The sequence below is a fragment of the Chrysochloris asiatica genome, unplaced genomic scaffold (assembly GCF_000296735.1).
Source record: "Chrysochloris asiatica unplaced genomic scaffold, ChrAsi1.0 scaffold00271, whole genome shotgun sequence".
In the NCBI taxonomy this organism is placed as follows: domain Eukaryota; kingdom Metazoa; phylum Chordata; class Mammalia; order Afrosoricida; family Chrysochloridae; genus Chrysochloris; species Chrysochloris asiatica.
Genome location: NW_006408789.1, coordinates 558,087 through 566,094, shown reverse-complemented (window position 1 = coordinate 566,094; position 8,008 = coordinate 558,087).

Sequence of the window (8,008 nt, the reverse complement as noted above, 5' to 3'; positions counted from 1 at the left end):
GAGAATATTGAAAGTGCCATGGGCTGCCAAAAGAACCAACAGATCTGTGTTGGAAGAAGTGCAGCCAGAGTGCTCCTTGGAGGCCAGTATGGCCAGACTTCATCTCTCATATGACATATTGTCAGGAGGAACCGACCAGTCACTGGAGAAGGATATAATGTTTGGTAAGGTGGAGGGTCAGGGAAAAAGAGGAAGACCCTCAGCGAGATGGATTGGTAAAGTGGCATCATCAATGGGCTCAAGCGTGGCAACCATTGTGAGGTTGGCCCAGGACCAGGCACTGTTTCGTTCTGTTGTGCGTAAGGTCTCTATAAGTCCTTACCAGCTCAATGGCACCTAACAACAACCTTTTTCAATTGCTGTATCTGACTTTTAATGACTCTGACCATCTGTTTTGTCAGTTTTTGTTGTTAGTTGCCATTGAATTGGCTCAGACTCTTGGTGACTTCGTGTGTAACAGAGTGAAATATTGTACGGTCCTGTGCCATCTTATTAGACAATATTGTGTTATGATCCATGTGGTTTTCTTTGGCTAATTTTCTAAAGTTGACCACCAGAATACCTTTTTCCTAGACTGTCTAAGACTGGGAGCTTCACTGAAACTTGTCCAGCATGGGTGATCCTATTGGTGTTTGAAATATTGGTGGCATAGCTTCCAGACCACATAACATGTCACCACAGTAGGACAATCTGACGGGTAGGAGGTGGAGGAGAATGGGTAGCCATCTTTTTAAAGAGGGGCAGAGGAGAAATTGTGTTCTTAAGGAAGAATGAAGTTCTAATTTAAAAAAGAAGAAATGAATGACCGGAACTGCTTTAAGAATGAAGATGTAGTAGTGAAGTTAAAGCATACATCTTCCAGTGATCCAGAGCACATGGGGAGAAGATGTAGGAAGGACAGCAGCAGGGTGGGTGGTGGTTCAGGAGAGAGCATGCTGGACAGGGATGTGAGCTTGCGAGGTGGTCAGAGGAGTCAAAGTCTTAGGAGGTGGCCCAGGATGACAGGGATATGGATAGTGGTTCCAATGGGCTTGGCTAAAGACACAGAACCAGCCACCATCCAGAAGGTTGAAAGCACAGGGGACACTCTGAATTTTAAAGTCAGGTGAGATGCACGTCCATGGAAATTTCAGTCTTTAATGGACGGGAAGACTTTGGTCTCTCTGGAAAGACCTCCTGAAGTTAGAATAATTTGCCTGAGCTTAGGGAGCATCTCTAAGCCTGAGATCATTTTTTGAGACTTCCAGGAATGGGTTGGCCCTGGTCTCTGAATTTAGGCTAGAACCCAGAGGTTCAAGCTTGATCTTTAGGAGTGTGGGCTTCACACACACCAACACTGATCTGCCAATCCACATCATTCCAAGCAGGGTGTGGTTCTGCAGATGAGCCCATGCATGGAGACATCTGGTATATCTGTTGTTAGCTGAAGCTGATGACTTAGAATAAATTCTTGGAAGTAAAACCACTGGGTCAGAGATAATGAATTTTAATGTTGTTGCTCCAGTTCTTGTTCCAAAGTGTCATTTCAAGGGTGTTCATAGAGCAAACAGCCTTGGAAGAAAGTGTCTCCTTCAGGGACGGAGGGCAGGTTAATTAGACAACATCTCCCTCTAGGGGCATGGCTTGCTTGCAGCATCTTGAAAGTTGGGGATTCCTAAGCTCAGAGGCCCATAGCTCTGACACAAATAGACTGCATCATCCAGTAAGTCTAGGGGAGGCAGAGGAACATGAAAAGCACAAGTGAGAATCTCATACTGTTTGATTGTAATAATCCCTTTTTCTCTGACCTAAGAGTTTCGCATCTTCTGTGAGCATCATGGCACTATGACAGGCTGACTGGTCAGCTCACAAGTCAAGTCTCAGACTCTCTGCAGTTGTTGATAGCAAATTATGAACTGCATGTTGAGGACTCAGGGTTGCTCTTAGATAGTGTGAGTGTGGAATGGTACATAAGAGAAACAGCTCTTATAATGAAGCGCTTTGTGGCAGAATGCATTGCTTGGAAATATTATGCTGGCTAGGAGTAAAAGGATAGTGAGTTGAAGCGGAACCAGTTGTAGGAGTCTGAACTAGGACCGGAACTTTGGTGGAATAAAAGGGAGTCCTGGTGTTGTGCTGTAGGATCGGCACTGGACTGCTAACAGCAAAATTGGCAAGTCAACCCCACCGGCTGCTCCCTATAGAGTTGCTGTGAGTCAGATCCAACTTGATGGCACACAACAACACAACAGAATGGTTAAGTGCTCATTGCTAACCAAAAAGCTGAAGGTTTGAGTCCATCCAGAGCTCACCTCAAAGAAAGCCCTGATTTTCCAACTCTGAAAAAGCAGTTATTGAAAACCTGATGGAACAAACTCTACTCTTACACACATGGGCTGACTTGACGGCACCTGATTTAGCATGGGGACAATGACTTCCATTTTGGATATGCCAAGTGGAGATGTTCTGTAGGGAAAATTCTTCAGTGTCTCAGAATGGGAATCAGAGTTGGAGAAGACAGTTTAGGAGACAGAGACACAATGAAACCCTCTTGTCCTGCAGTCGGCTCTGATTCATGGTAACTCCAGGCATCAGGGGAAAACTGTGCTCCATCGCATTTTCTCTTTTGTTTTATTGTGAATTGGGTGAAAATTTACAGAGCATTCAACAATTCTTGCACATTTTGTTTCATGTCACTGATTACAACTCCCACAATGCAACAGCACATATCCCACTTCCTCCCTGTGTTTGGGTTTCCACGCCTCCTCCTTTCCTAGCTCTTCTGAACTTTGCCCTTGGGGAGTGCTGACCTTTTTGGTCACAAATGGTGGATTATTCTAAGGCGTGCCTACCTCCCTAGTGCTATTGTTCCCCTTCTAGACCTGTCTATTGTTTAGCTGAACAATAGTTTTATAGTTTTGCTAAAGGTAATACAGAAACGGCTACAATCATACATTGACAGAGAACTTACAGAGGTTCAAGCTGGATTCAGAAGAGGCCGTGGAACGAGAGATATCATTGCTGATGTCCGATGGATCTTGGCTGAAAACAGAGACTATCAGAAAGATGTTTACCTGTGCTTTATTGACTATGCAAAGGCTTTCGATTGTGTGGATCATGACAAGCTATGGACAACATTGAGAAGTATGAGTATTCCAGAACACTTAATTGTGCTCATGAGGAATCTGTACCTGGACCAAGAAGCAGTTGTTTAAACAGAACACGGGAACACTGAATGTTTTAAAATTAAGAAAGTGTGTGACAAGGTTGTATTCTTTCACCATACTTATTCAACCTGTATACTGAGCAAAAAATACGAGAAGCTGGGTCTATGAAGAAAAACAAGGCGTCAGGATTGGAGGAAGACTCATTAACAACCTGCGATATGCAGATGATACACCCTTGCTTGCTGAAAGTGAAGAGGACTTAAAACATTTACTGATGAAGATCAAAGAGCACAGCCTTCGGTATGGATTACATCTCAATGTCAAGAAAACAAAAATCCTCACCACTGGACCAATAAACAACATTCTCCTCAACGGAGAAAAGATTGAAGTTGTCAAGGACTTCATTTTTCTTGGATCAATTATCAACACTCACGGAAGCCATAGTCAAGAGATCAGATGACGAATTGCATTGGGCAAATCTGCTGCACAGAAACTTTTTAAAGTGTTGAAGAACAAAGATGTCAGCTTGAGGACTAAGGTGCGCCTGACCCAAGCCATGTTATTTTCAATTTTCAATAACCTCATATGGATGTGAAAGCTGGACAGTGAATAGGAAGATCGTAGAAGAATTGATGCCTTTGAGTTATGGTGTTGGAGGAGAATACTAGAAGTGCCATGGGCTGCCAAAAGAACCAATAGATCTGTTTTGGAAGAAGGGCAGCCAGAATGCTCCTTAGAGGCCAAGATGGCCAAACTTCATCTCTCAGACTTTGGACATATTGTCAGGAGGGAACAGTTGCTGGAGAAGGATATTATGCTGGGTAAGATGGAGGGTCAGAGAAAAAGAGGAAGACCCCCAACGAAATGGATTTGCCAGGTGGCAGCATTGATGGACTCAAGTGTGGCAGCGGTAGTGAGGTTGGCCCAGGATCGGACATTGTTTCGTTCTGCTGTTCATGGGGTCGCTATGAGTCGGTTCCGACTCGATGGCACCTAACAACAACATTGTTTAGCTGAAAATTGAGCCCTGGGTGTGGTGGGGTGTGGTAGTGGTGCTGTGAGTTCAAGGGGGACTAAGGGTCATGGTCCCAAGCGTTCCATCAGTCTCTATTTGACCAGTAAATCTGGTCTTTTAAGGAACTCTGGTAGTGTAGTGGTTAGGAATCTGGCTGCTAACCGCAGGGTCAGCAGTTTAAAACTACCAGCTGTTCCGTGGGAGAAAGATCAGGCTTTCTGCTCCGGTAAAGATTTACTGCCTTGGAAACCCTGTACAGGGTTGCTATGAGTTGGAACTGACTCCATGGCACAGAACAACCACCACTGTTGTTTCAATGGCTGATTGATTTTTTTTTTGGAGTATTACAAGGCCTTTCTTCTAAGTTACCTCTGGGTGAACTTGGACATCCAACCTCTCAGTTAGTCTAACCCATTAACCATTCGTATCACCTGGGATTCCAGATAAAGCATTAGGTGATGTTATGAACTGAATTATGTGCCCCTTAAAAATCAGGGGTTGAAATCCTAACCCTACTTGTAGTGGAGTCCAGGTGTGGCACTGTAGGATAAGCACTGGACTACAAGGGTGATTTGGACTGCAAGGTGGTGGTTCAAATCCACCAGCTGCTCCTCAGAAACCCCATACAGCCTCACTATGAGTCGGAACCGACTCAACAGCATTTAACAACAACCACCTGTAAATATGACCTTGTTTGGAAATAGGGTTTTTGTTACATTAATGGGTCCTAAACCTAATCACTTCTGAGTTAGAAAACCAACAGACTAGACACAGAATGCACACACAGGTGAAAGTCACATGGTACAGAACACGAGGATCCTGACAGGGAGAAAGTAAATCCCTGTTCTCTTCAGCCCTCCACAGGTGGAATTTTGTTAGGGCAGCATCTTAGAGGACAACAGGGTCTCACAAATCTGCAGCCTGTGGAAGTTTACAGAACCCAGGCTGAGAATATCAACGTGGAAAGTGCACCCACAGAGCCAGCGTGTTCTGCAGACTTTCTACCACACACACTCATGGTACTGCCGGAGAGGCTTTCATTCCCATCTCAAACATCTGCACTCAAGTGTTCAGCGGATGCTTTCAACTTGCGGATCAAATCTGTCATGGAGAACACAGGAAGTCTCTTTCCCATGAAGGTTAAAGCAAGCCAAACCTGGGAGCGTGATTCCTACCTTTCCACCGTATCTGTAGGTCTTACAGAGCTGCTTAGCCAGAAGTCAGGCCCAAACAGGTCAAACGCTTTGTTTTTTAATTTGGAAATCTGGATTTTTGTGTGAAATCTTTTTAAAACTGTGCAAAGCAAAGTTAATCCCGGAGCCAACTGTTTATAGAAAGTCTGCTTGTCGCGTTGTTTTAGTTGTTAGGTGCCTTCTAGTTGCCTCTGACTTATGACGACCCTGTGCCATCTTCACAATTGTTGTTACATTTGAGCCCACAGCTGCTGTCACTGTGCCAATCCATCTCAATAGGGAGGCTTCCTCTGTGTCGCTGACCCTTCACTTTACCTAGCATAAGGTCTTTCTTCAGGGACTGGGCACTCTTGATAATATGTCAGAAGTATGAGAAACAAAGACTCACCATTCTGGCTTCTAAGGAGCACTCTGGCTGCATTTCTTCCATCATAGATTTGTTCTTTTGGCAGCCCATGGCACTTTCAATATTCTCCTCCAACACCAAAACTCAAATGCATCAGTTCTTCTATGGTCTTCCTTATTCACTGTCCAGCTTTCACATGCATATGAGGCTATTGAAATACCATATCTAGGGTCAGGTGCAACTTAGTTCTCCTCCTAATATTTTTGCACTTTAGAGCAGTCTTGTGCTTACCATAGAGTACTGTTATAATTACATGAGAATATGTGGAGAGCTATGAACAATGTTAGACATGGTTGGCAATTTGGGGGCTTGGGTTTGCCCCATAGAGCAGATGGTCTGATGTTCATTCTTCAAGCCCTGTTCTTTCACGTCGAGTTCAATCAACACGACTTTGGAACTGTTGGCGTGGGACTGCTTGCTTCATTTCTTTTCTTTCTTTTTTTTAAATTGAGAACTTTATATATTTAATTTTCACCACAGTTCCTATCATATGGATAAGACACTGAATCCTAGAGAAGCTTCCAAACCTTCCCACAGTCACATAGCCATATGGGGGATGTGATTTAACAGGTTGCCTCTAGGGCATTCATTCCCCTTCAATACAATGTTGTTGTTGTTAAGTGCCGTCGAGTTGATTCTGACCCATAGCAACTCTGTATAGGGTTTCCAAGGAGCAGCTGGTGAGCTTGAACCACTGACGTAGTTCAAACGACTTTGCAATCTGACACATTAGCCCACAGCGCCACACCAGGGCAGTGGTTACAAATTGGGCTGTGAACCTTAAGGTTAGCAGTTCGAAACTACCAGCTGTTCTGGGGGAGAAAGATGAGGCTTTCTGCTCCCATAAAGATTTACAGCCTTGGAAACCCTGTACAGGGTCACTATGAGTCGGAACCGATTCCATGGCACAGAACCACCACCAGGTTGACTGGAGTCCTGGTGTGGCACTAGGGATTAATGCGCCAGACTGCAAAGCCATTTGAACTGTAAGGTCAGCAATTCAAGCTCACCAGATGCTCCTCGGAAAACCTATACAGGGTCGCTATGGGTCAGAACCGACTCGACGGCACTTAACAACAACAACCCTCCTCTTTGGGTCTCTTGCTCTCTCTCCCTCCACAATGCATAACATACCTTTTCTGTACTCTTCAAACAACCCTCTTTGAATAATTTTGTTTTAAAAAAACTGTTTTTATGATCACTGCAGACTGTGGCTATGAGTCTAGCTCTTTCCCATACACCGACTGCTAGACACTTTACAAAAAGAGTGTCATGGAGTAGCTTCTCAGCAGACTGTACCTAAGTCCTCGGCACGGTGACAACCTCGCATCCCAACTCCCATCCCTGCTCTGCTCTTCATTTCTTTTTTTAAAAAAATATTTTCTTGTGAATTGAGTGAAGATTAACAGACCAGATCATCAGTTTTACCCTTAACCAATCATATGTTTTACTAAGATTACAATCACCTCTCTGCAACAACAGTGATCCTGCTTCCTCCCTGTGGCTTCCCTTTTAACATCTTACTTTTCACATAACAACAAAGCAAAAATATTCCATGTATACATACAAAACAAAGAAATGTATCTTCATTTAAATGTCCAGAGGGCACATTCTGCAGCCAGCCTCCTGCGCACACCCACACAGCTGGTTTATTTTCGCTTTCTATTGAGGATCTATTGCGCCTAAGTCATTGTCAGGAAACCAGAGATTTGCTGGTTTTCATTAAAACATTAAGTGGACTCAGCTCATAGGCACTGTCCAAAATTGTAGACGATATATGTTTGTCTTTTGGCAGCAGAAGCCAGAAGGCATTCTGGACCTTTTCCATCCACCTGACTACTTCAGCCCTACAACGCTAGGCTAGGCTATGGTGCACTAAGCAATTCTCACACCATTCAAACCAGCTCATTTTTAGGTCTTAGACGACCAATCTTGCCTTTCTGTTCTTTAGACTTCAGTTTCAAAGGCCTTCTGGTTTTGTCCCTAGATTCTGGAGGCCATAGGGCCATGCGGCTCCCTCTGCAGGGCATGGAAGGGAAAGTACAGTAGGAATGGCATGATATCCCTGGGGCTTGGGATATTCATGAAGTCTGCATACTGCTAGGAGCTGATGGTAGTGCAATAAACGAGGTATCACTATCGGGTTTTTTAAATCACTGTATCTGCTTCTGAAACCAATGTGTCTTTCCACTTTCAAAATCTTCCCTAGGGATATACAGCAGGTGTCCGACAAGCCTATGGTAGCTGG